The 27,783-nt window shown below is 44.9% G+C and overlaps 1 long non-coding RNA gene across 1 annotated transcript; it reads left to right on the top strand.

Annotated features, from left to right (window-relative positions):
- Window positions 1-11,128: 11,128 nt before the first annotated feature.
- Window positions 11,129-26,864, top strand: LOC106993545 (uncharacterized). Its single transcript, XR_013404426.1, has 3 exons — window positions 11,129-11,208; window positions 18,945-19,038; window positions 26,662-26,864. It is a non-coding gene; the product is annotated as an uncharacterized LOC106993545 (long non-coding RNA).
- The last annotated feature ends 919 nt before the right edge of the window (window positions 26,865-27,783 follow it).

The raw sequence follows: 27,783 nt of genomic DNA, 5'->3' as shown, positions 1-27,783 counted from the left end.
GGCATTTCCCCTGCTTGCACTTCTCCCTCCTGCCACCATATGAAGAAGGTCCTTGCTTCCCCTTTGCCTTCCGATTCCTTATGAGAATCGGAATTCCTTATGAGCCAATCGTGTTCCTTATGAGAATCTAATGCCTGATGATCTGTCACTGTCTCCCATCATCCCCAGATGGGACCATCTAGTTGCTGGAAAACAACTTCAGTGTCCCCCCTGATTCTACACCATGCTGGGTATGTAATAGTAGTAGAAATGAAGTGCACAATAAATGCAATGGGCTTGAATCATCCTGAAACCATCCCCCCCGCCCCCGGTCTGTGGAAAAATTGTCTTCCATGAAACTGGTCCCTAGTGACCAGTTTGTCAAAAAGGTTAGAACCATTGCTCTATAAGAAAAATCTCCCAAAATGTTAAAAGTGTCTATTAATGGAATAGGCTAGTCAATGGAATGGGTAGATCAAAAGCCTGCCCTTGGCCAGGTACAGTGGCTCACGTCTGTAATCCCAGCACTTTGGGAGGCTGAGGCAGGCAGATCACAAGGTCAAGAGATCGAGACCATCCTGGCTAACATAGTGAAACCCTGTGTCTCCTAAAAATACAAAAAATTAGCCAGGTGTGGTGGTGGGTGCCTGTAGTCCCAGCTACTCAGGAGGCTGAGGCAGGAGAATGGCATGAACCCGGGTGGCGGAGCTTGCAGTGAGCCAAGATCACACTACTGCACTCCAGCCTGGGCAACAGAGCAAGACACCGTTAAAAAAAAAAAAAAAAAAAAAAAAAAAAAGCCTGCCCTTTGCTAAAGATGATCAAGTAAAGGCTAACTAGTTACCAGGAGGAATTATTTTTGAAGAGGAAAATAATCCAATCACCATTGAGCACTTTCTATGGTCAAACACAGGACTAGGTGCTGGAGACATAAAGCTGAACAGATTGCAGTCTAAGATAGGAAAAAGATATCAGCAGTTTACAACAGTACGTGTAACTCATATGTCACTGGCCTCACCAGCCTATAACAACAAAATAAGACTAAACTTACTTTTTATATACTAAAATTATTTTAGCACCAACCCCTACCTGCTCTGCCCCCTCAACCCCCACCTACATTCTAGAAATTAGCCTCCTATAAAGGATCTGCAATTATTCATCTGTCTCCTGGGGTAAAGCCTTCTTATCTGGCCATCAGGGGAAAGAAGGAGCATAAGGACAGAAAGCAATGGCAATCATGACAGAGCAAGCTATAGGATTATAATCAAGGCTGGGGGGAAGCCTGGTTTGGAATTTGGTGCGGGGTTGGAGGGAGGCTACTTCACGGGTGAAGTCGATCAGGAGAGTCTGAGGGTGGCAAAACACATTCAGAATTTAGTGGCTGAATGCATCGTTTTGACCTGGAAATGGGCATGGTACCTGAATATTAACCCTAAAGGACTTGATTTCCCCTAGAGAAGTGGGCCAAGAATGTTGGCATTGTGCAGGAGAAGTATGGAAGTGAGAAAGGCACCTGTGTGTGTTAAGCTACGTATTAGACTGTTTTCAAGTTGCAGAGTGATTGATCTCTCTCTCTCCATAACCCCAAGTCTCTCCCTCTTCCCTTTTTTATTTATTTATTTATTTATTTATTTTAGACAGAGTCTTTCTCTGTTGCCCAGGCTAGAGTGCAATGGCATAATCCTGGCTCACTGCAACCTCTGCCTCCCACGTTCAAGCGATTCTCCTGCCTCAGCCTCCTGAGTAGCTGGGACTACAGGCACGTGCCACCATACCCAGATAATTTTGTATTTTTAGTAAAGATTTCACCACGTTAGCCAGGCTGGTCTCGAACTCCCGACCTCAGGTGACCCGCCCGCCTCAGCCTCCCAAAGTGCTAGGATTACAGGTGTGAGCCACCGCACCCGGCCCCTCCCTCTTTTGTCTACTTGTTAGCAGCTAAATGAGCAGAAATGCACCAATGACTCCATCCTGCTAAGGAAGGTTATGGGAGGAGGTGAAGAGAACAGGCCTCATTGGAAGGTGCAAGACTGGTGAGGGCCAAATGCTGACAGCAGAAGAACTGGCCAGAGACCTCATCTGAAAGGCTGCTGCCATTTGAGGTTGCTTTGGTTCAGTCACAGGGGGCAAGATAATTGATTTTCAGAGGAAACCTCTGGAGGCTTTTCTTTATGCATGAGCCCCAGAGCGGTGGGTCCAGCCTGTGCTATCCTTTCCAAGTTCATGACACTCTCTGGTGAACAGCATGTACCTCTGACCCTGTCTGCAACGTTCTTGCTGGTGTTTACTCAGAGTCACGACTCAAACATGATCCAAAAAGGTCAACGTCGAGAGTGCGAGTGAATTTCGCTGCCAGTCCCAGCCCTGTCCCCAGGGCCAGGATCTGATCCAGGACAGATAGGAGTCCTTCAGCAGAAGTGACCCCCAGGCTCAGCTAGTGATCCTGAGGGGGATTTTATTTTACTGTTTGCAGCACAAACAGGATGCCACATACTTCAAACACAACAGAATAACAAACCTCACGGAAATGCCAAGAAGTCCTTGCCAGGGGGAAAACGGCCTTGATTCCGGAGAAAAGGAAAAATTGTAATAATGTTATTACCCCAAAGAAACCACTTAGAGAAGTCAGATGATTTTCTAACCCAGAGAGATGAAAGTAAAACACCATGAACTAGACCGAATGCCAGAAGGAGGTCCCTTGCAATAGTCAATATTGCAACACGACTCTCCAGATGGCTCTCTCTGGGGCAGGCGGACCTATTGGAGAAGGAAGTGGGTAGGAGGGAGAGGGAGAGAGGCCACATTCACACCAGGCAAGGAAAGGGAAATGAGCATTTAATTTTAAACCATCCTCATGGGCTCCCCACTGCTCGAGCCCACCAGAGAACAGAGAAAAGGAAAATAGTCACATTGTGCACTGTGTATGTGTGTGTTCTTCTCTCTCCAGCTCTGTTTATACAATTCGCACGTGTTACTTCAAGGCAGTTTATTCCAGAGGGGGTCCTACCGATCGCTGCTTCTTCGAGATGTTAATCTGTGTTATCAAAAGTGGAGGACGGGCAGGGATGTCCTGTGATCAAACTAGTTCTGAAATACTGCATTTATCAAATATTTAAATGTTTTTCTACTGTAGCACCTCTAGGTTCCTTTAGCCTTCTCCTGTACGGTGTGACTTTCCAAAAGGGGAAACGTGTGGTATTTCTCAAATTCATTTATTTGTTTTATTATTATTTTTTTAATAGAGACGAGATCTCACTATGTTGTCCAGGCTGGCCTCGAACTCCTGGGCTCAAGCAATCCTCCTGCATAGGCTGGGACCACAGGACCTCACAACCACAACTGGCTTAGACATTTCCCAAATTTAGATGAAAGGATACTTCTCTCATGGACTGTTTTCTGGACCTAGTGTTCCAGCAAATCTATCTTTTATGGAACCTGTCATTCGGCCTTAAGATCATTCTCACATTTGTCTTTTCCTTCTAATGTCGCCCTCGCTACCCTAGTCCCAGCAGCTGCCCTCTGCCTAGGCTGGCCAGCTCAGGATCTTCAACCTGAATTCTATTCTGTATGCTACTGACATATTACCCAGTCGCTCTCCTCTCTCTGCCTTGAGCTAGCACAAACTCTGCACCCATATACCTCTGCTCTTGCCCCAAAATGAGAAAGACCACTCCTTGAGCTATTTTAAGCACTTTACTTTTATTACCTCATTCCGTGTTTCCCGCAGCCTCATGTGGTAAGTGCATCCCTTTAAAATTATACAAATAAGAAATCAGAGCTATAGAGATGGACGTTCAGTAACTTGCCCAAGGTCACACGGCTAATCAGCAGCAGAGTCATGGTATGAACCTGGGCGTTCTGGCTGCAGAACTAAGACTCACTTGTAGCTCCCACCTGCGTGCCTCTGCAGATCAACCCTTGCAATCCACCTGCCTCATATCTACTTCCCAGGCCTTGCTCATGAAGCATCCTCAGCCTGGAATGCCATCTCTCTGGTGCCTCATTCTACTGCAAATGCAGGGTTAACCTGGGCAAGGCTGGAAGGCTTAGCTAGTCCTGTTGAGTTTGGACTCTGTCCTGAGGACAACTGGGAGCCTTTAGTAGATTTAGAAAGATGTGTGATAGGATAAACCTATGAGAGGCCAGGCATGGTGCTCATGCCTGTAATCCCAGTGCTTTGGGAGGCCGAGGTGGGAGGATTACTTGAGGTCAGGGGTTTGAGTTTGAGACCAGCCTGGGCAACATGGCGAGACCCCATCTCTACAAAAAAAGAAAAAAACCTATAAGGTCTATACACTGCTCTGGTCATCCCCATTTTCCAAATGAGGAAACTAAGGAGCAGAGAAGTTAAGAGCTCATCCAAAGTCAACCTGGCTAGAAAGCAATTTGAGCTGAAGCCATCTGCTTCTAAGGTGATCCTCTCTTAATATTTCCAAAGTGAGCATTACTGCTTCTCCTGAGTGTTTTTTCGCTATTCTCTGAACTTTTATCTGTGCTCAGAATATTCCGTAATTGTTTCAAAATGGACTGGCAGGGGACAGATTAGATGCAGCGAAGCTGTGAGGCGGCTTTTGCAGGGGAGCCCTCATGGTGTCCTGAATGTGGGCAGAGGCCGGGAAGACGCAGACAAGTGGACAGATTTGAGAAGGGTCCAGAAGGAGACCCCATAGGGATTGGTGCTGAATAAGTTGTGAGGAGTAAGGAAGAAAGACAACCCCAAAATCAGTCCAGTGTTCAGTTTGGAAAACTGGGTGCTACTCCAGGCTTCCATTGCTTTATGTGGGATTAGCACGGCAGCCTGTTAGATGGGCCACCTGGCTCTCAGTACTTCAACCTCAATTGCATTCTGCAGACTGCTAACACCTTTATCTTTACCAAAAGGGCAGAAACTGTCATGGGAGCAGTTTAAGGAGAAAGTACTTGCTTCAAGCAAATGAAGAGTCAACTAGGAATATTTACAAACATCTCATTATTATTATTTTTTAAACAGAAACCTAATAACCAGGAGGCATATGTTATATGTCAGGCACAGAGCTAGGAATTAGACGTAATAGATAAAGGTACATCAAAATATATTGCTCAAAAAAATGTATTCCACTGATAGCCTGGAAGATCGGTGAAAGACATTGCTGCCTACTTATGGTTGGAAAGGGAAAGGAGTCCTCGCTGCCTCCAGATATCCCCCTGTGGATATTTGCAATCCAGCATTTGAGATTCCACAGAACCTCCAAACAGGAGATCTTGGAGCTGACATGTTCAAACATTCTAGTATTTCTTTCGAGAAACTGGGCTGTGAGAGGCTAAGTGATTTGTCCAGCATTATCCAGGTTGCTACTGGTCCCCAGTCTAGGGACCCCGAATTCCCCCTGATATTCCCTCTTTTGAATCTTTTCTGATAACTGAAACATGGGAGGGAAGGCGAGGCAATACTTTGGCATCCCTAAGGCCTTGGAGTGACAGTCCTACGACCTCCTAAGAGGCTTTCCTCTGTTACCAAAAAGAATTGCACAGGAAGCTTTGCTGAAGAGGCCACTGACATTTCACTGGAGGAATTTCTCTCTTCACCGCAGGCAGCCAGGATAGAGATTCCTGGTTTTTCTCCAGGTTGCAAAGAGACATTGCCCTCAGGGACACTTTTGTTGCCTCTCCTCACCCATTTAAATATCCGGGGGCCAGCTACTGCCTTTACCCAGAGCAGACGAGCCCCAAGTTACTGAATCACAAAACTTTAGCCAGAGCAATCTCTATCTAGTCCCGCTCCCTGCCTTGAGATAAGATTTTGTTATCCCAAATTTTGCACAGAAGGGCCTGAATCCCAGAGAGTTTAACCGACTTGCCCAAGGTCAAAGAGCTAGTAATTAGAACAGTCACTTCAGGCTATTACCTACTTAGAATCCTAGAGGCTGAAAGTGATCTGAGAAATACAGTGACCATATTTTCAGAACCCAAAACTAGGACACTTAGCCTGAAAAACCCAAGTACATTTACAGGGACAGTGAACAGATTATCTGAATTGGTACTGTCCCAGAAAAGGGGATTTAGGGCTGTGGCTGTTAGAGATCATCCAGTCCAATCCCCGCATTTCATAGTTGAGGCAACTGAAGCCCAAGGAGCCTAAGTGACTTGCCGGAGGTCGTAGGCAGAAATGTTTTCTGTTTTCTCAACTCTGAAGGTTGAGTCAACAGGGCGTGGGTGGGAGAGGACAAAAAGGGGCCATTGATCCAGGGCGCTTTCCCTCACATGGACTGACCTAACCCCCACAGTGCCTGCTTTAATCCAGCATGGGTGCGGCTGTCCCCTAAACACCAGAGAAATAACATATGAAACCAGATAGAGCTCAGGGTCTTCAGCTCTTGCAGGCCTGGGCAGCTAAGGAAAAGGAATTTGGAGACCTAAAGTACGTTTTCTTCAGAAGCATAGCACTCTGTGGAAAGTAGCTGTAGTTTTCTAAGGTTTTCTTTTTTCCCCCAGAAATAGGATGCTAAAATGACAAGATATAAGCTAATAACCCCCCGGCTTTCTAAATTCTAGTGTAAATCAAGGCAAAATGTCAAACAGGCAAGTATTTTAAAAGGATCCGCGTAAGCCCTGTAATGAACTCAGCACCATAAATATTTATTATTAAGCCTTCAATTTGCTCCTGAGCCCTACTTCATGCACTGTTTGACCTCATTTTATATTTAGTAAGAGAAAAGAAGGCAGCGTAAAGGATCAGCTCAAGGGCTCAGGGCAAGTCCATTTCCAGCCAGTTTCTTTGGCCTTGAGGCCCCCAATCTCTACATCAATACTCCTTCCCAATATTAAAAAGTTCTCTTCATGGTGTCCTTTTAACACTGCAGCTATCCAAATTAGGACTCCAAGGAGCAGATGGAATCCTTCCAACTGCCAGCCTAACCTCTCCTGTATGCCAGTGCAGAACTACTCTGCTGATAGAGAAATTGCTTCCCGGAAAACCAATTTCCTCCTTATCGTCCTGCAGGCTGCTGTGAGACACCCTGCTGGGTGGGGTGGGCTCTTGGCCTGTTTATTCCACCGAGAGAGTGAAATTGCAAAGAACATGTTGCTGGGACCGATATTTAGAAGACATGTTTGAATGGGAGTTGTGTTCCCAAGCTCGCGGTTTAGACATTTTTTTCCTGATGCTTATTTTCCATTGATCTAGTTGCTTTGCACCCTCTGAGGGCCTGGAGCTAGTGTTCTCAAAGCCTCTCTGCCCAGGATACACCCACTATTATCAAGGTCCAACAATTATTTCATTCATTGCTTCGTTCATTCATTTCCTCTACATTTGTTTCTAAAGAACCGTAACCTGCCATTCAAGCTCACTATTCCACTGGCAACGAGTCCAGATAGGCAGTGAATGGCCAGCCTCTACAAAGTGCTCCCAACACGCTGTCCCAATTGGAGCACTTTTCTATGTCCCCCCTCGACTCAACCTTCAATCCGGCCTTGGAGGAGAGCAAGTGACAGTGAACTTGAGAAGAGCTAATAAAAACCTGATCTCCCTGATAGCATCTTCTTTAATTATTTAAAGAAAGGGACAGCTTGTTTAAAAACACTTCCTGTTCCAGTTCTTTTGTTGAAACTCTCTTAGAGTCAGTGACAGGTTGTAGAGCTGAGAGTAGGAAGGGCTGGCATTGTTGAGAGAGTACAGCAGAAAAGATGCTTTTAGATAGAAAAGGAAGGACGATGCAAAACACCCTTTGAAGGAAGTTATGCACACATTTTCTTTTCCAACCAAAAATACCAGAAAAGACACCTTGCATATTAAAGAGCCGATTTCAGAAGGCCAAGAGAAGGGTCAAATTTAACTTGCTGTTACCTGTGAATACAGCAGAATGAGCAAAGGATTTCAAGTCTGATCTGAAACCTGGGTCTACCACTCAGTAATTGTGTGACCAAGGATAAGCTATTTAACTGGCCTCGCCTTCAGTTTCCTCATCTGTAAGACAGACATAATCACAGCTACCTTATCAAGGTAATTTGAGGATGAAATAGGGGTTACGCGGAGGCATGCAAGAGCTTAGCAAAGACCTAGTACTTAGTGAATACACAACACCTGTGATCTTAAAACGACTAGGGCACTGAATGAATTGAGAGGAAAGAAAGGCAATGGGAGTAACTACCTGGACTGCTCCAACATGGTTTCTGGTGGATTTATTTCCCTGCTGGACTTTATTCCCTGGAATATACATTTCAATTCTTCACACACATTTAATGAATAGGTACTTAATTAGGATTAGACACTGCACTCATTGGAAACCACTGGGTCTTTGTGTTTTGTTTGCTTGTTTGTTTTTTGAGACGGGGTCTCACTCTGCTGCCTAGGCTGGAGCACAGTGGCTAATCACAGGCGTGATCATGGCACACTGGGCTCAAGGGATCCTGCTGCCTCAGCCTCCTGAGTAGCTGGGATTACAGGTGTGCACCACCATGCCCAGCTCTCTGGGTCTTTCAATCACAGATCACAGAAGAAAGTTCAGACAGAAGCTGGACACTAGGAGAGAGACACAAAAGGTGTAGGTAGAGCTATGGTGTCTGCTCAGGCTCTGTCTTAGTAAATGTGGGGCCTCTGGGAATCAGTTTCTGTTCCTTTTTTGGAAGAGGCATTATGGAGCAGAGAGAATAGAGAGCCAATGGAGATGGATCTGTCTTAGTTCATTTATGCTACTGTAACAAAATACCTGAGACTGGGTAGTTTATAAACAACAGAAACTTATTTCTCACAGTATGGAAGGCTGGGTGGTGAAAGATCAAGGTGCCAGCAGGCCCAGTGTCTTGGTCTCTGCTGGTCCTCAGACAGTGGAAAGGCAGAAGGACAAAAAGGGCGAGTTCCCTCCAGTCCTTTAATAAGGAATGAATCCAGTCCGTGAGGTCAGAGCTGTCATGACCGAGTCACCTCTTAAAGGCCCCACCTCTTAACACTGTTGCACTAGGGATTGTGTGTTCATGTGAATTTTGGAGGGAACACAACTTTCATACCATAGCAGGGTCCAAACTGAGAAATCGGTAATAGGAAAATGAACAAGGAGAAGGGAGAAACAGAAGTATGCTACTCAGCTTAACCACCAGCCTCCTCTTATGAGTATCCACCCTTGTCTGTTTCCTGGCCCTAGTGTATGCATTGGACTAATCTCAGCAATATTTACAAAGCACTTACCTGGGCAAGGCAACGTCTAGGTATTGTGGAAAAGAACAGGATGACTCATTTTCTTTAATGACACTTGTACAGAGCTTACTGTGTGCTAGGCACCTTTCTAAGGACCTTATAAATACATTAGCTAGGTTAATATTCAAAACAACTCAATGAGATGGGTATTTTATTATCCCTAATTTACCAACTAGAAAACTGAAGTATGATCATAATAGCTATTTTTTAGTAAGTATCTAAAATGTGGGCAGGGCTTCAATGTTTCTTTTCTTTTCTTGTTTTTTTTTTTTTTTTTTTTTTTTTTTTTGAGATGGAGTCTCATTCTGCTGCCCAGGCTGGAGTGCAGTGGTGTTATCTAGGCTCATTGCAAGCTCTACCTTATGGGTTCACGCCATTCTCCTGCCTCAGCCTCCCAAGTAGCTGGGGCTACAGGCGCCCGCTACCACGCTTGGCTAATTTTTTTGTATTTTTAGTAGAAACGGTGTTTCACCATGTTAGCCAGGATGGTCTCGATCTCCTGACCTCGTGATCCGCCTGCCTCGGCCTCCCAAAGTGCTGGGATTACAGGCGTGAGCCACCGCGCTCAGCCTCAATGTTTCTTAAATGTAGTCCTCAGAGCCCTATAAAATCAGGTTAGTATTGCTTGTATTTTACAGAGGAAGAAACTGAAGCTCGTTGAGCTTAGGTGACTGGTTGACAGCCATGCAGGCACTAAGCGGTGGAACTCCACTGCATGACACCAGCTCCTGGATCTCCAAGTCACAGTCACTATCCTCAGGAAGCTGAGATGAGACGTGGGATAAGCACGCCTTATAGACAGATGCAAGTGTGCAGCAAGAAGTTCCTAAGTCCCATCCTTCCTCCCCACTCCCATCGCCACAAGCATCTGGGATTGAAGCTCCCCATCTTGCTGTGGGTGGAACGGAATAATCAGACTTACAGAAAAATTTACAGAAAAACTGAAGTGAGACCCCCACCCTCCAAAGGCAGCCTCAGGCCTGAAGGTTTAAAGACAAACTCAGGTTTTATTGTGTTACTGCCACCTTCTTAACCCCTGCCCTCAGTTCCTCATGCCCCAGCCTTTCTCTGCCCTTACTCTTCCTTTATCTCCAAGCCTATGTGATTGAAAAATAATCAGCCCTGGAAAGGGAAGGAAGGGGTCTCAATGAAACAAGAGAGTGAGGAGGTGAAGGGTGGCTGAGGAAGTGGGGAGGTGGGGGCCCCAGGGTGGAGCTCAGAGGCCTCATTCCCCAGGAAGCTCACCCTAGGCAGAGGAGGGCCATGGCTCAGGCTGCGCAGGGCAAACAAGTAGTGTGGCTTCCAGAGCCCCTGCTGAGGATTCGCACTGGCAGGTGCCTTCTCCAGGGTCAGGAAACTCTGTAGCTCCAGGGCAAAGGGGATGAAAGCTGGGGAGAGCCTCTGAGATGAATGCTGGTCCAACCTCTCCCCACTCTCTTCCCCTCTACACAGCAGCCAGAAGCCCAGTGTTGTGGCCCATATTGCTTTGAAGTCCTGCCCTTTGTCCTCTTCTTCCTGAACAGATCCGTCTTCCTGGGGCAGGACAAGCATTCCTCACACCATACTTTTTGAAGGGGATGAGGTAAGCCTGGCCAAGCCGGTTAGTGCTGGGGTGGAGCCCAGCCACGGCCCTGATCCGGAGCCTCTGTTACCTGGGGCAGCAGAAGGGAGTGAGAAGACAGCTGTAAATCATGTCCGGCCTGCTGATGACATTCTCCTCTCTTAGCTAAAGGACTGAGGATGGTACAGCCCCTTGAGTGACTCTGGGCAGGGCGGCGAGAGGGAGCCCCTTAGCCAGTGTTTGGGGAGGAGGAATTCAGATCCTGGGAAAAACAGCAAGCAGCAGCAGGTGTGGAGTAAGCAGGGAGTGACCCGTCTGGGACAATTGCCTAGAATAAACACTATTGTCTGCCACAGGCTTTTCTGTACCAGCCTGGGCCTGCTGAGCTGACCGTGTTTGAAGGGCCAGTCGTGGGCTAAGCAGGAACCTGAGGTCATCACAGGATGTGAAGACAGAGGTCAGGAGCTTGTGGGACCAGGAATGAGCGAGGAGATCGAAAGTAAGTGGCAAGGGAGTGAAGACCCAGGAGGAAGGCTGGAACCAGGCTGGGTGGCATTCGTTCTTACCAAAGGCTCACTTCCTGGTATCATCTTGGATGGTCCAGTTTAAAAGAACAAGACCTGACCAGAAACTGCAGAGCCTCTCTCCAGACTTCCGGCGCTGGCTTCAGTTACACCCACTGTCTTCCCACTGTCTTCTCAGCCCCTGGGATGCACACGCTCATGTGTCCACCCCTGCTCCGTCCGTCCTTGTGACCCTCTGATTTTCACTCACCTCCCAGTGCTATTCTTCTTTATCCCAGGAAACTTGCACTCTCCTCTTATTATCTTCACTGCTCAGAAACCAACAAAGATTTAACCACATGAAAGTGCACATTTTACCCTCATTCTACTCAAAGTGATGTAATTCACCTTGTCCTTCGCGGGGGGTGGGGGACTTAAAACCTCATTCTCTCCTCTCCCTTTAGACACTGAGCATTAGGAAACTGTTACCTGGAGGAAAGGCCCATTGAGGAAGGTACCGTGGTGACCCAAAAACAGCCCTGGAGGAAACGTGCCATCCAGAGCTGGCTAGGACCTACTGATGGGTGTCCTGGGAAAATGGCCCCGCTCCACTCCCCACCCCGGGACCTCTGTGAGGTATTTTACTTCAGGAATGATAAGCACAGATCTCTAGCAAAGCTCTTTCTTGACCACAGCCAGGTAGGTGAGAATATAGCCATAGGGAAGAAGGCAGCAGCAGGCAGAGTCTCTGACAGCCACCAAATTGGAGCTCTTACTTCCTCTCCTCCAATCATCTCTCGTGGAACCTAGGCCATCTATTTTCATTTTGGAAGAAAGAAAGCAAAGGAAAGGAGGGGGAAGGGGAGGGGAAGGAGAAGGGGAAGAGAGAGGAAGGGGAAGGGGTGGGGGAGGAAGAAGGGAAAGAGGAAGGGGGAAGGAGAGGGGGAGGGGAAGGGAAGGGAGGTGGGGAGGGGAGGGGAAGGGGAGGGAAAAGAAAGGAAGGAAATTAGGGAAGAATAAAGAGGGGCAAGACAGTGTTCATGGAGCGCCCCCTGATTATAACGTGTCTGCATTTTCTCAAGTTGCAGCTTTCACCTGAGAGTCAGACAGTTATAGATGAATGAGGAACAGGGACTAAATAAAGGAAGTGGAAGGGAGAATCATGGCTGAAGCAGTGGGGTATATTTCCTTTTACTTATTTCCCAGGCAAAGGCCAACTGGTACAAGTCTCCGTGATTGCCTTTTGTTCATGTATTAGGAAATGTGTATTACTTGCTCTGCTGTCCTAGTGTTTCAGGTTTTTATTTGTATTTCTTCATACAATGTCAACAACACATAGGCAAGAAAGCCTGAATGCATGTTTGTGACTTCCTTGAAGGCAAGGGCCCACCTGCCTAGCCTTACACATTGCACACAAGCAATTAATAAACATTTCCAACTTGAAGACTTTTCATTGCTCCCTGGGCTCCTGTAATTTGGTTCCACAGTAGCCTCTGTTATGACATTCCTTGGCTGCTGCTCAAAATCACCATTGCTGTGTGTAATCAAAAGGCCAGTGACAGAAGGAGTAATAGTTTCCTCATTAAGCCATGTCGTGCCTCCTCACCTCCCAAGGCAGGGTACTTCCAGCAGAGGGGTGGGTCCTCTGGTATTCAGGAAAAAGCAACCTCAGAGTTGTTGACAGAAGCTCCAATACAAGCAGCCTCCTAAAGGCCCCGCATGCTCATTATTGTACTAAAGTATTGCACTAAAAGGGGAAAACTAAATATGGTGTCTGGTGCCCAAAAAGGCTCTTGGAAAAGTTTTTGCTGCCAGAAATGGGTCTTTCCTTGAGGATAGTCTCAGCCAATCAGAGTTTTTTCTGATGATGTAATGCTTTGCAAACAAATTGTATTGGTAGGAAAGCGCTTAGGTATTGTGAGGCTGTAGAGTTTCCACTGTAGCTCAGGAAAAAATTGTCTGTGGCTTCGTTTAAGTTTCGACTGAATTCCATTGTGCTTATATTTCCAACCAAGCTGAACTTGTGTTTGGCACTTGTTAAAAAATTGGGAATCAAGAAACTTTCTTTTCCTCGGATGTCAAAAGCTGCTGATTCCTTGTCTAAGATGTGTCCATTAAAAAAAACCAAACCAAACCAAACCAAAGCTAGCTGCTGATTAATCAACGTCTGCCATGTGCCGTGGTCATCATCCCACAGCTGTACTTATCGTCAGCAGAGGCCCTAGGAAGCTGACCAGCAGAGCATCAGCACACAACAGCAGGCAGGAAATGATGTCCCCACAGGTTAGGCTGTGGAAAAAGAGAATCTTTGGGGTGGAAAAGAAGTGAGAGCGCAGGCTACACATGCCTGTGTTTCCATCTGATGAATTCGCAGGCACGCGCTTGCCATAAGTCCGCTATGCACAGCGATGCAGCACTAAATATAGCTCAGAGCTTATTTCCCTCCTTCTGAATGTGTCGTCCCCAGCTCTAGAGCTTTTCCTCCCCCAGACAGAGCCCCTGCTGTCTGCCAGTCTGGGCTGGAATTAGCACACCGGTGCTGCGTAACTGGGTGTCCCTGCTGCTGGAGGCTGAGGCTGGTGCAGGCAGCTATACCCGCAGTTGTGTTCCTTGGTTACCTGCGTCCAGGAGCCTAGGCCACCCACCCTTCACCACATATGCAAAGGATGTCATCGCCTGATTCACTGTCTCTGTGATTTCAGCCAGCAGGCTGTTCCTCTCCCCACCACCTCTCCACCACACCACAGCCTTTCTCTGTGGATCATCTGCCACGCCCTCTCCTCATCCGGGAAACCTCAGGCCAGCTCCACCTTGCTTCAAGTCCTCCCGTCTCTCCAGTCAATTCTTTTCTCTCAGCTTTTATCTTCGCCACTCTCTTCCCAAATATGGGACAGCTAATTACGGCTGACTCAAACTGTGTCAGTGACTCACAAATATGTTTATGTATTTCATTCTATGTACCACCTATATTTCTTCCCCCCGCCCCCGACCACAGCCTAGAAGAAAGAGCACTGGGCTTGAATCCAAATGCAATGTCCTGGGAATCAAAATTGGGATAGTAAAACTTCTACTGCAGGGATTTTGTGAGATAAATAAAATAAGATAATATATACCTGGCACATAGTAGGAGCTTCATAAAGATTGGCTGAATCTGCCCTGGAATATAAACTCTTTACACATTCTTCTTCCCTTATGTACATACTTTTCCATTTCCCCAGCACCCAGTCCCTCTGAGAATAGGGACATGTAATCAGTGCCAATTGACATACCTTGATTTTTACTATACCTGTTTGGATCAGGAATCCTTAGCAATGGGTAATTTTAGGCATCAAAAATTATAATGGCAATGAAATAATCTCATAGGTTGCGAGGGGAAGTGGGAGCTACTTTCAGTGGGATATTCAAGGCCGACACAGGCAAAATTGCACGGGACACATTGCAATGCCATTACCTGTCACTATAAAGAAACTTTCTTCACCTATTTCCTCTTACTCTTCTGGTCTTACTTTCAGCTGGCATTCAACCAATTAATTCCTACAGAGGTGTTAACAGATAAGGCAGTTCTGATAGGGTGTCAGCCGATAACGGCCCTAAGGGCCCAGCCTGACTTGTTTTGCCAGGCCTCCTATCACATCAGAAAAGCAGCTTCCAGAAGATGGAAACCCTTTGCAGGCCCACAGGAAATGTTTTCCTTGGGATCAGAAAGGAGTGGGAGGCAGGCAGTGCTGTTCACCCCTAAGGCCAGTGATGGCATGGCTTGAACGCAGAGAAGGGTTTCTTGGGCTGGAGAGAGGGATTTCTTGGGCTGGAGAGGTAGGCAAGACCTCGACTCCTAACCCCCACCTTTGCCATCCTCAATGGCATTTTTTTTTTTTTTTTTTTTTGAGACAGAGTTTCGCTCTTGTTGCCCAGGCTGGAGTGCAATGGCGCGATCTCAGCTCACTGCAACCTCCACCTCCCTGGTTGAAGCAATTCTCCTGTCTCAGCCTCCTGAGCAGCTGGGATTACAGGCACCTGCCACTACACTCGGCTAATTTTTGGCAGTTTTTAGTAGAGACAAGGTTTCCCCATGTTGGCCAGGCTGGTCTCAAACTCCTGACCCCTGGTGATCCGCCTGCCATGGCTTCCCAAAGTGCTGGTGTGTCCAGAATTTATTTCTTCCGGTGGGTTCTTGATCTTACTGACTTCAAGAATGAAGCCGCGGACCCTCGCAGTGAGTGTTACAGTTCTTAAAGATGGTGTGTCCAGAGTTTGTTTTTTCTGATATTCAGATGTGTCCAGAGTTTATTCCTTCTGGTGGGTTTGTGGTCTCACTGACTTCAGGAGTGATGCCACAGACCTTCTCAGTGAGTGTTACAGCTCATAAAGGTAGTGTGGACCCCAAGAGTGAGCAGCAGCAAGATTTACTGTGAAGAGCAAAAGAACAAAGATTCCACAGCGTGGAAGAGTACCTTAGTGGGTTGCTGCTGCTGGCTTGGGTGGCCAGCCTTTAGTCCCTTATTTGGCCCCACCCACATCCTGCTGATTGGTCCATTTTACAGAGTGCTGATTGGTCCATTTTACAGAGCGCTGATTGGTCCATTTTACAGAGTGCTGACTGGTGCGTTTACAATCCTTTAGCTAGACACAGAGTGCTGATTGGTACGTTTTTACAGAGTGATGATTGGTGCATTTACAATCCTTTAGCTAGACAGTAAAGTTCTCCAAGTCCCCAACTGACCCAGAAGTCCAGCTAGCTTCACCTCTCACTGGGATTACAGGCATGAGCCACTGCACTCGGCTGGCATCTCTTAATCTGCTGCCAGGGGGCCAAATGACAGGGACACAGGTGATGGGCTATTCACAGCCTCCCAACGACCTCAGTTCTTAGCAGCTTCTGGAAGGGAAACTTTTTGAACTCTGACTTTTCCAGACAACCCCCATCTGCCACCCTTCCTCCCTGAGTATCAGACAAGGGCACCTTTTGTGAAAGACACACTGGTCTTGCTGGGCACAGCTCTCATTTTGCTGGCTGAGTACTTGCATAATCCTGAGAGTCAGCAACCCCTAAATCTTACACCCTAGACACCTCATTTGTCTCACCCCAATCCCAGCTCTGCAAAGTTGCTAGATGGGTAGATATACATGCAATCTTATTTTTCATTGCTTCGGGATATTTAAGGCACATTCCAAATCACTTTATTTGAGCTACAGTGAAGCCATATTAGAATTTGGAATCGTTGACGCCTATTCCAGAGTTTTCCCTCCATACTAACGCTCCCAGGAGCACTGAAACCCAGCATGCATACACAAAGGATGCATTTAGCTACAATGGTAAAAAGTTCACACTTTTCTCTAAAAGTTCTCCGTGTTTTAAAATACATTTCAAGGAGAAAAAAAAAATGGGATTTTGAGTTTTCACCCAAGGTGCCTAATACCTTGGTGATATAGTCTGGATGTTTGTTCCCTCCAAATATCATGTTGAAATGTGATCCCCACTGTTGGAGGTGGGGCCTGGTGGGAGGTGTTTGGATCACGAAGGCAGATCCTCATGAATGGCTTGGTGACATCCTCCTGGCAATGAGTTAATTCTTGCTCTATGAGTACACGTGAGCTCTGGTTGTTTAAAAGAGCCTGGAACTTCCTACCTCTCTCTCTTGCTCTCCCTTTTGCCATGTGACACACAGACTCCCCTTCACCTTCCAACATAATTGGAAGCTTCCTGAGGCCTCACCAGAAGTAGATGGTGACATGAAGCTTTGTGTACAGCCAGGAGAACCATGAGCCAAATAAGTCTCTTTTCTTTATAAATTACTCACTCTCAGGTATTCAGTGGAATAGCTGATATTTATAGCAATGGAAACAGACTAACACACTTGGCTAATCTAGGTGTTTCCCCCATCCTATTGCTCTGCATCACTAACTAACTTTACCTGTGCACCTGAACACTGCTTTTCCCAGTAGAAAAGGGCAGGTGGGTGAGCCATGTACCTGTTTATGAGGCTGTCTTAGGAAAGCCTTTCTCAAATGATGTGCAAGTTCTGCTGGCAGTTCTGCATCCAGCCTCACCAAACCTGCTTTGCTTCAGGCACTGATGCCTTCAATCCATAGACTCAACACTACATTCTCAAGCTAATGCAGACCAAGTTAGGCAGGATAAAAATTGTAGGTCTTTCTGTCCTAGTCTTTGCATTTCCTTTCTCAGAGGTGAGGCCCTAGGCAACCACATATCCCCAAAGCTACAGTCTCCTTCCCTCCTTCGTACTTGCTTAAAATGAGTATTTTCCTCATTTTCATACCAGTTCTACTTCTGGAGTGGCACCTGTTGTGAAGTCCTGCCCCTTAGTGGGGCCCCGATCACAGTATCTCTTGCTAGATCCTTATCTCTTGCTAGATCCTTCTTTTGAGGGGCTGGACTTTGCTCTCACCACCCCTAGCCCCTTGCTGGGATTCTGATTCATCCATGCCCATCATCTGGAACACCTGCTGCCTCCCTGATGTCAGCCATCTTCAGCATGTCTCCACTGCGTGTCCCCTGTTTATGTATGGATTTATGCCCAGTTGAGCCTGGGAGTTTCCGTGCAACCCGGCTCCCTAGTCTAGACCGTGGGCTCTTTCTGTGGGCCGTGGTACTGCTGGGGTGCTTTCTGTTGGCTGTGTTACCCCATGATTATTTAAATCAAACTGTCTACACATTACAGCCTGCTGTTTCTTGAGAAAAAAATTGCTCGAATCCCACTTCCATCTGTACCCTACATTTTTGGCTATCTATCCTGACTGTAATTCCTGCCTTTGGCACTACCCAAATCTGGCAGTCTTCCTTTTTCCATCCTCTTTGGACCTTGGCTGTCCTCCCCACTTTCTGGCTGGTTCACCATTCTTCCTGGCATTCTCACTGTCTCAGGGGAGGGGTCTGTATCATGCTTCCTGACCCCTCAGAAATCTTCATTTCTTCTTCTGGTCAGCACTTGTCATGTCTCAGTCCTCGGACTTCCATCTTCTCACTCCCACTATGGTTTGAAACCTACCTTTATGCATTAACAACAGTACGATGCATGGGTATGTCGCCTAACTTAAAGAGTCAGGAGGGAGAACAGGACAACCTTTAGTTTTGGCCTCATCTCAGCCCAATTTCCTCCTCCTTCCTCACAGACTAGTCTATTTTTGACTGTTTAAAAACCTGTAGTGGCCAGGTGCAGTGGCTCACGCCTGTAATTGCAGCACTTTGGGAGACTGAGGCAGGTGGATCACCTGAGGTCAGGAGTTCGACACCAGCCTGGCCAATATGGCAAAACCCTGTCTTCACTAAAAATACAAAATTAGCCAGGCATGGTGGTGCACACCTGTAATCCCAGCTACTCGGGAGGCTGAGATAAGAGAATTACTCGAACCCAGGAGGCGGAGGTTGCAGTGAGCCGAGGTCATGCCATTGCACTCCAACCTGGGCAAAAAGAGTGAAATGCCATCTTAAAATACATACATACATACATAAATAAAAACATGTAGCAAATATGCAACCATATATTCAGTTGTGTGCACATTTTAAAAAATCAGCCTTAAATCCAACTATTTGCTTATCTGCCTGTAAATTTAATTTTTGGTTGAGAAAACATAATCACTGAAGGTGTATGTGGAGAGACAGTGCACACTCAAATCCTGTATGCTTCCTCTGATGTCCCAGCAGCCTCCCTTGCAGTTAGGTGATGTAAACTATGACTGTAAGTATCTTCTTCCTCCCTCTCTCCCCCTGCAGTGACCTTGATAGCTACAAGTGGAGATGGGTCTTTGAGCTATCAGATGGAAGGCTGTCTCGCAGACCTATGCTGGATTTTACATAAATAAGAAATGTAAGTGTAACTTTGTTGTGCTAAGTCACTGAGATTTTTGGGTTTGTTTGTTATTACAGCATAGCTTAACACTGCTCTGACTAATGCCATATACAAAGCTTAAACACGTGTGGGGGTTCATTTCTTCATCTGCCGGCACCCAAGAAGAATTGCTTTCCTAAAAACTTAAAATGTATATAAATTATATGTACTTATTATGGAAAATTATGAAATACAAATAAACAAAAAAGAAAGTAAAAATCATCTATAATCCTCTTGGTCAGAGTTATCTACTGCTAACATTTTGGTGTCCAGACATCATGTTTTTTCTATGTATATAGAAATATAAATTTATGTATATATGCACATAAACTTATATTTATGTTTACATATTATTTTAGAACCTACCTTTTTTTGAGAGAGGAAGAGAGCCCTCTGTCACCCAGGCTGGAGTGCAATAGTGTGAGCACGGCTCACTGAAGCTTTGACTGTCTGGGCTCAAGCAATCCTCCCACCTCAGCCTCTCGAGTAGCTGAGATAGCTGAGACTACAGGCATGCACCACCACACCCGGCTAATTTTTTAACTTTTTGTAGAGATAGGGTCTTGCCATGTTACTGAGGCTGGTCTCAAACTTCTGGGCTCAAGCCATCCACCTGCCTTGGCCTCCCAGAGCACTGGGATTACTGGTGTGAGCCACTGTGCCTGGACACAACCTACTTTTTTATTTCTGTTAATTTTCCCAGAGCGATAAATACTATTCTAGAACACGATTTTTTTTTTTTTTTTTTTTTTTTTTTTTTCTGAGATGAAATCTCACTCTGTCGGCCAGGCTAGAGTGCAGTGGTGCAATTTCACTGTAACGTCCACCTCCCGGGTTCAAGCAATTCTCCTGCCTCAGGCTCCTGAGTAGCTGGGATTATAGGCTCATGCCACCATGCCAGGCTAGTTTTTGTATTTTTAGTAGAGACAGAGTTTCACCATGTTGACCAGGCTGGTCTCAAACTCCTGACCTTGTGATCTGCCTGCCTCAGCCTCCCAACATGCTGGGATTACAGGCGTGAGCTACCACACCCAGCCTAGAACATAATTGTTAATCATTGCATAGCACTGCGTTATGATAGCACCATGATTTATATACTGTTATCTACTATCTTCTTCAACTGAAATTGCTGCAGTAACGTTTCTTTTCTACATATTTTATCACTTACTTCCTCTCCTACTCACAGACCAACTCTTAATCATCGACATTCATAGAATGCAAATGAGGTAATCCAAAAATAATAAAAATGGTCATGAAATTCACAATGTGATCATTTGGATGGGGAAGGAAGAAGCAAAGTTTTTGCAGTGCATTCATCCTCATAATGATGATTATTATTCATATTTGCTTGACAAATTTTGGGTTTTATTCTGAGTAGTAATAACTGACTTGGTGGTTGCAAAGGAGATGGTAGGGTAGATAACAATAGAAAGCTGCTTTAATTAGCATTCCATGTGGTTGCAAGAAACAAAAACAACAATGAACTCAAACTTATAGTAGCTTAAACAAAGACAGAAGCGTATTTCACTCTCAGATAAAATTCTGGAGGTAGACATCCCCATATTGCACTCCCTGGAGTATCAGAGACTCAGGTTTCTTCTACTTATTCCCTGTGGATTTTTTCCATTCCCAAGGTCACTGAGCAAGATCTGAAATGGTTGCTTTAACTTAAACCATCACATCTATATTCCACCCAGAGGAGAGGATGTAAAGAAAGATGAAGAGAATGTCTCTTCTAAAATGCATTTTTTTGAAGGTTGAACATATCAAGTTTGGTTAGACACTTGGCCATATGTGGGTCCAAGGGAGGCTGGGAAATGTTGTCTTTATTCTGAGTGTCTCTGTGCCCAGATAAAAATTGGGGATGCTGGGCCGGGCATGGTGGCTCACACCTGTAATGCCAGTACTTTGGGAGACTGAGGTGGATGGATCACTTGAGCTCAGGAGTTTGAGACAAGACTGACCAAGATGGTGAAAGCCCTTCTCTACTAAAAATACAAAATTAGCTGGGCATGGTGGTGCACACCTGTGATCTCAGCTACTTGGGAGGCTGAGGCAGGAGAATTGCTTGAACCCAGGAGGTAGAGGTTGCAGTGAGCCAAGATCGCATTATTGCACTCCAGCCTGGGTGACAGAGTGAGACTCCATCTCAAAAAAAAAAAAAAAAAAAAAAAAGAAATTGGGGATGCTATTGCAATAGAAGAAGGGAAGAATGGGTGTTGGGGGACAACCAGATATTGCTGACATAAGAACCACTAGGTGATTTATAATGCCCACAAGTAAATAATTCAATCCAGCCCCTGATGGAGGAGGATCCAACAAAAGGAAAATATCTATTACATCAACAATAAAATGTAATCAAGCTCTCACAATGAACAGATGGACTAAAAAAATACACATTCAGTACTTTAATTCCTGTTGGATTTCTGAAATCAGCCAGCTCCTTCGAATGAACATGTGCTAAAGAGAAGAACAACTGGTAACCTCTTGAGCATCTTAATTAGCACTGGATTTCCTCAGAATGGTGCTGTGTAATACATCAGAAACTGAGCACAGCAGATTCCAGGCACACCTAGGTCTAATTCCCAAGTCCCTCAAATAAAGGAAGTGAGAAGAGCAGGTCATGTATATAGGGGGAGAAAGCTAGTCACCTTCACACTTCCCAGCTTTTGCTCTCGTGGCTTCAGCTCCCTAGAATCCCTCGTCTCTTCTCTATGTGAAGAAGTGCTGCTCTTCCTTCTCACTCTTTTTTTTTTTTTTTTTTTTTTTTTTTTTTTTTTTTGAGACAGAGTCTCCCTCTGTTACCCAGGCTAGAGTGCAGTGGCGCAATCTTGGCTCACTGCAACATCTGCCTCCCGAGTTCATGCCATTCTCCTGCCTCAGTCTCCCGAGTATCTGGCACTACAGGCGCCTGCCACCACACCCAGCTAATTTTTTGTATTTTTAGTGGAGATGGGGTTTTACTGTGTTAGCCAGGATGGTCTCGATCTCCTGACCTCGTGATCCGCCTGCCCCAGCCTCAAAGCGTTGGGATTACAGGCGTGAGCCACCGCGCCCGGCCTCTTCTTTCTTATTCTTGAAGAAACTAGTCAAGTATTTCTTAGGGCGCCTGTTCTTTGACCCTTTAGTTTTGTGTCATTCATTCATTCAGGCATTCATTCATGATAGAGTCTACCATGTACCAGGCAATCTACTAGGCATTGTGGGGTGGAGTGGGGGGACTCAAGGACAAACTAGATAAGACTGTGGCCTCAGGCTGCATATAACACTAATTGGATTAGATTTGTTTAGTCAGACAGCCCAGCACATTGGGGCAAGGGCTAGTAGCCCCGATATGCTGTGCCGTCTGGCTAAACAAAGAATAGATAGCTCCAAGAGGGCAGAAACCTGGTACTTTAATTAGCACATATTTATAGAGCTCTCACTATGTGCTAAGCATATAGCGTATATATATTTCTATTCTATGTGCTTAGAGTATATTACTCTTCTAAATCTTATGACAATCTCATGAGTATGTACTTATTATCATCACCCTATTTTGCAGATGATGAAACCGAAGCATAGAAAGGTTAAGTAATTTGCCCAAGAACACGCAGCTAGTAAGCAGTGAATGTAAAATTGAATACAAGGAGACTGGCCCTAGCGTGCATGCCCAACTCATATTCTTCACTTCATTACTATTCACACTATTCTGTATTCCCAGTATTGAACAGGATGCCTGGAATCTCGCAGTTATTCAGTAAACATATGTTGACTGGAAATGAGCTGGCTGCTCAACACTGGCCAAGTTATCCTCTCAGCCATAATTCCTACAAAGATAAAAAGAAGTCAGACTGGAAGACCTCTACGATCCCTGGAAATTCTGAACTATGGAATTGTAATTATTTTTCTTATTCACAGCCTAAATCATCTTTTAGCTGAGGTCTGGAAGAGATCTTGTGGGATCATGTGTGGAATTCTGGATTTTAGCCAGACATCCTCCATAGTAACTAGGCGAGAATTCTTTTAGTTTATCAAATCCTTTAAGATGTGTCACCTTTTTGAAGCTAAGTAGTAGGCGATTCACAGATTTTATGAATAATGTATGACAGACAAGATATCCAAAAAGTTTCTTCATAAGATGGATAGGTAAACTGCTTTCCTCTTGCATATACACCAGTTTGGTAGCAAAGAATATTTTGGTAACATTTCATTTCAATTTTAATAAGATAGTGTCCTTAGCTACCAAGAGGTATCTAAGAGTGGACACTGTAATATTTCTCAGGCCTCTATTCTTTGTAAATTTAGCTGCTAACAATGCATTACCTCCAATTAACTGCTCTAAATTACTCTTTCAGATTATACTATTGCATGACATTGTTTCCCAAAGACCTGAGCATACAGTGCCAGGCGTTTGACCAAAGGGCCAGAAAATCCCCATGATCTGAGCAAATGCCAGTTGAGGTCATTATGCTTTGGCCAGTTCTCTCCTCCCTACGGTGTCAGTTGGCTACTTTAGCCTTCACCACCCAGCGCATGCTGCTTGGTAATCACTGAGTTGGCTGGACTGTCTTCTCTCGTGAGTACTGTTCAGAAAGAGGCTTTGAGTTGGGCTAACACTGACTGTAGGGAAGAATATTGGTGGTAATAAGCTTTTCTAAGCTGAAATCAACAGAGGTATCATTTTCTCTGTAGGGCTGAAGTCAACAGGGAGCAGGACTGTATACTCTTGCATTTGAGGATTTAACCTACAGCATGTGGTTTTGACTATTTGTTTGACTTTGAAAGTCCCTGATGTAATGATTTATCATTTTGCTGAGGCAGGATTGAACACAAACACTGTGAGAGTGGTAGAAAGTTCATAGTGAGTCACCTCACCAGCTAGGGAGCCTAGTCAACCACCTCACATCTGGGTATGTCTCCACTTGGGTATCTAATATATGATTTCTTTTAATTTTCTTGACAGCTTTGTAAGAGTCTTATTATTATCCCCATTTTATGCATGAGAGAATTATATGTTCTAGTGCCGCTCACACATTTAAAAATATTTGGAGATCTAAGAACGAGTTTTTTCCCTCAAAGGTTTATTTTGTGGGAGGAGGGCTGGAGGCAAACTTAGGTAGAGAGACGTGAATTCATAGCACATGCATCATAATCAATGTATGGGGGTTCCTCTCGTGATTGATGGATTGATTTCTTCCTTCATCCCCAATCTCCACTCTTATTCTCTTCCCTCATGAATTCTTGCAAGTGAACCTTATAAATACAGAATTCAGTATGTATGTGTTTTTAATTTACATAAATGACATTGTGTTTACATCTCATTCTCTTTCTTGCTTCTGAAACTCAAAACTAGGATTTTAATGCTCATCCAGGTCACTAAATGTGTATCTAGTTCAATGCTTTGAATTGCAGAGTATTATTCCATAGTAGGCATTCCTGATATTTTATTTAAATATTTCCCTTGTTGTGAACATCAGGATAATTATATGTGTATATATATATTTACTCTACGTAATATATATTATATATCTCCTATCTATATATGTGGGATTGATGTCATAGCACATATGTACATTCACTTCACTAAGAACTGCCAGATGGCTTTCCAAGTGGTTGTACCTGTTTACACTCCCACCAACAATCCATGTCACATTCTTGATATTATTTATCAAAGTTTTATTTGAGTCGATTTACCAATTTTCTTAAGTCTTTGTATAGTGGAACAATTAACTGGAAATCTTAACAAAAGAAAGGTAGGAAGGAGTTAGGCAAGCTGTGACTTTCCTGGCCCCTTCCTCAATAATTTCTGTCTCCCATTCTCCTCTCCTGTCCTGTGTTCCTTATTCCCTTCAGATTGTTCCAGAACCTGCTACAAGAAATTACTCTGAACTTTCTCCCTGAACCACTTCCTTCCTTTTCATCAGTTATTTTTTCCTTCCTTCCTTCCTTCCCTCCTTCCTTCCTTCTTCCTTTCCTTTCTTTCCCTTCTTTCTTTTCTTTCTTTTTTTCTTTGACAGAGCCTTGCTCTGTCAGCCAGGTTGGAGTGCAGTGGCGCTATCTTGGCTCACTGTGACCTCCACCTCCTGGGTTCAAGCAATTCTCCTGCCTCAACCTCCCGAGTAGCTTGCACTACAGGCATGCACAGCCATGCCCAGCTAATTTTTTTTTATTTTCAGTAGAGATGGGGTTTTGCCATGTTGGCCAGGGTGGTCTCAAACCCCTGACCTCAAGTGATCCACCTGCCTCAGCCTCCCAAAGTTCTGGGGTTACAAGCATAAGCCAATGCACCTGGCCTCATCAGAGTTTTCTATGCACCTCAATAGAATGTTCTCCATCTCCTTTCTAGGTCTCCAAATTCCTCCTATTTTGTGAGGTACAAGTTAAGAACCAATTCCTCCATTGGAGGAATTCCTCCAATTCCTCTCTAATTACTCTAGCCTACACTTGTCTCTCCTAATTTTGACTACATATATCATGTTTGGGGGTCTTATTTTTATTCAGTTTAACTCTATTATGTTCCATGTTGTTTCCAAAAAGAGAAATTGGGCAAATAAGATGTATAGCGTTTGGTTAGCTTCATTCTTCCAGGAGGTCACTAGTTGTGGACCACAGACTACATCTGACTTACACTCACCAAGTTCTTGTGGGAAAATCAGATACATGCACCAGGCAATATTACCTACCACCTTGAGTCAATCTTCTATAGGATTATAGAAAGATTTTGTCAATAGTAGAAATACATAACAAGCATTACATCTGCAAAATATATAACTAGGCAGTCTTACAAAATCTCTCTCTCACTGGTTATATATATATTTATATATATCGAAAAACTTCGAGTTTGTGGAGGTAAAAAGTATGAGGTGGATCCCAGGAGCTTCTGTGGCACTCTCCACAGAGCTGTAGCCTGTTCCCAGCAGGTGCTGACCTCATTGATCTTTCAACAACCACCTGCTCATTACCTGAACAACAAGGTTCCTAGAAGACACTGATCTTCTTTTTTCATCTCTTTCCCATAATTGAGCCACCAAAATTAAATAATTCAGAGAAATACTCTTACCCACCACTGTTACACTATACTATTTTGCATTCTCTGTTTTCTGCATACAAACTCTACATTGCAAAGGGCACCACTAATTGCTTAACCAAAATTTACTTTCTTCTTTCTTACAGTCAAAACTTTGACGTTATCCAAGATGGCATGGGTCTAGCTATAAAACTACCTTTCCCAGTCTGTTTGGCAGGTGGAAGTCTATGTGACAGTTGTTGCTATTAAAATAAAAGCCACAGCTATGGTGTAAGACTTTCTAGAATGCTCTTTTTCTTTCTTTTTGAGACAGGGTCTCGCTCTGTCACCTAGGCTGGAGTACACGATCATGGCTCACTGTAGTCTGGAATTCCTGGCCTCAAACGCTCCTCCCACTCAGCCTCCCAGGTAGCTGGAATACAGGCATGTACACCATGCCTAGCTAGGTTTTTTTTTTTTTTTTTTTTTTTTTTTTTTTTTTAAGAGATAAAGTCCCACTATGTTGTCCAGTCTGGTCAAGAATGTTCTCTAAAAGGAAACAACTCAGTTGGCACCCACCGATGCCCTCATCCTTTCTTTTTCTTTCTGCTTAGAATGTGGTCATGATGGCTGAGGATAGAGGTGGAGCAGGTGCCATGCTGCTCTCATGAGATGGAGACCACATACTCTAAGAAAGCTGAACAGAAAAATAAAAGGTGTCTGAGTCCCTGATGACATAATGGAGCTACCATAACCACCATGGATATCATCTAGGTGCTTTGTAATATAAAAAGAATAAACCCTCTAATTGGTTCAACCATTGTGTTTGCATGTTATTTATTGCATACAGTCAAACTCAAATCCCGATTGTTATTTGTTTGCTTTTGACAAACCTGTACTCCCAAAGAATCTTGCAGTGGTTCAAAGGCAGCCTGATAGGGAAACCATCTGTTCATCCTTAAGGAGAGCCCAGTGGTTCTCCAGGTCAGACCTGTGGTGTTCACTTATCAAGCTTGTGAGCTCTGCTTCTCTTGCATCTTACCGACTTTCTGCGGCTGATACGGGACATCACCCTTGGTTTAGAGGTTTGTAACAGACTTTCTTCCTTACTAGTGGAGACTTCCTTTAATCGGAAAGACATCAAGTGCCACATGCTTACTTTCCTAGTTTCCTTTGCGGTGACAGTATAGACATGTGACCTAATCTGGTCCAAAGAGACCAGAAGGGAAAGCAACTGGAACACGTGGAAACAAATGTCCTTTCTTCTTCACTGGAAATGATGCCTAGAAATGTTGAGTCATCTGTGGTCAGTGGCATGGAGAGGATGGTAAGATATCGATGGGAAGCACTTGGATGCCTGGCACACCTCTCTGTCATATCCCCAGCCCTGGATGCCAACTGCCTTTGAACATCTGCCTATTGTTTACACCACTTCTAAGGATATTCTGCTCTTGGCACTTAAAAGGACTCCAATGATACAGGGGTGTCAGAATAGGGCTGGTCGCCTGCTTCAGCATTTCTTTTCTTTTTTTTTTGAGATGGAGTTTCGCTCTTGTTGACCAGGCTGGAGTGCAGTGGGGAGTGCAGTGGTGCGATCTCGGCTCACTGTAACCTCTGCCTCCCGGGTTGAAGCAATTCTCCTGCCTCAGCATCCCAAGTAGCCGAGATTACAGGCATGAGCCACCACATCCGGCTAATTTTTTTGTATTTTTATTAGACAAGGTTTCACCATGTTG

Source organism: Macaca mulatta, chromosome 14, assembly GCF_049350105.2.
Source record: "Macaca mulatta isolate MMU2019108-1 chromosome 14, T2T-MMU8v2.0, whole genome shotgun sequence".
Classification (NCBI taxonomy): domain Eukaryota; kingdom Metazoa; phylum Chordata; class Mammalia; order Primates; family Cercopithecidae; genus Macaca; species Macaca mulatta.
This window is presented reverse-complemented; position numbering and strand designations above follow the sequence as displayed.